The sequence below is a fragment of the Coenobita brevimanus genome, chromosome 69 (genome assembly GCF_032717465.1).
Source record: "Coenobita brevimanus isolate Jiangsu-jjx chromosome 69, ASM3271746v2, whole genome shotgun sequence".
NCBI classification, from domain to species: Eukaryota; Metazoa; Arthropoda; class Malacostraca; order Decapoda; family Coenobitidae; genus Coenobita; species Coenobita brevimanus.
The window spans coordinates 1,711,699-1,712,500 of record NC_137022.1 but is presented as its reverse complement, the minus strand read 5'-3'; positions in this window follow the sequence as shown (position 1 = coordinate 1,712,500).

Genomic DNA, 802 nt, shown 5'->3' with positions numbered 1-802 from the left:
TATTGATTCTGCTCATACCAATCATGCACCCTTGGCTCATGCTTGTAATTTCAGATAAAACATTGTCTATATACAGTTTAAATAAAAAGGAGATAGAACACCACCCTGTCTAACCCCGTGTTCCACGTAACAAGGTACACCATGCGCCCCTTCCATTTAATACTAGCTATCTGGTTCCTTAAATAGTGCATAAGTATGTACACAACATCTATTGGAATGTTCAGCCTTAACATTTTCTTCCCCAAAACGAAATGGTTAACTAAATCAAATGCCTTAGAGAGGTCAATAAAAGTTATAATGCCATTATCACTCTTGCTACTATACTTATTCATTATCTCTTTAAGCAAGAAACAAGCGTCTGTCGTAGACATACCTCGCTGGAAGCCAAACTGTCTTGAACATGGAAAAACTTTTTCTTTTAAAAACATCCAGTATTATCATCTCAAATATTTTTAATATACAAGATGATTGCATTACAGGTCTATAATTATTAGAGTCTGTTAAATTACCCTTACTATTCTTAACTATTGGAGTTACTATACCTTTTAAAAGTGGCTGTGGTAAGTAACAATGAGTAAAACAAGCATTAAAAAACCGAGACAAATAAATTAAAAATTCATCTGAGACATTCCGTAAAAACAAGGAGTGGACCCCGTCATGGCCCACCCCGGGGTTCAGACGTGCTATGATCCTCCTCAGCGACACTACCGACACTCGAATAAACATTTTTCGTCCATTTTCCCATTTCTGTTTAAAGTTATTCATGAAATCAAATTTTGCTTCAGTATCATCATGTTGTGCT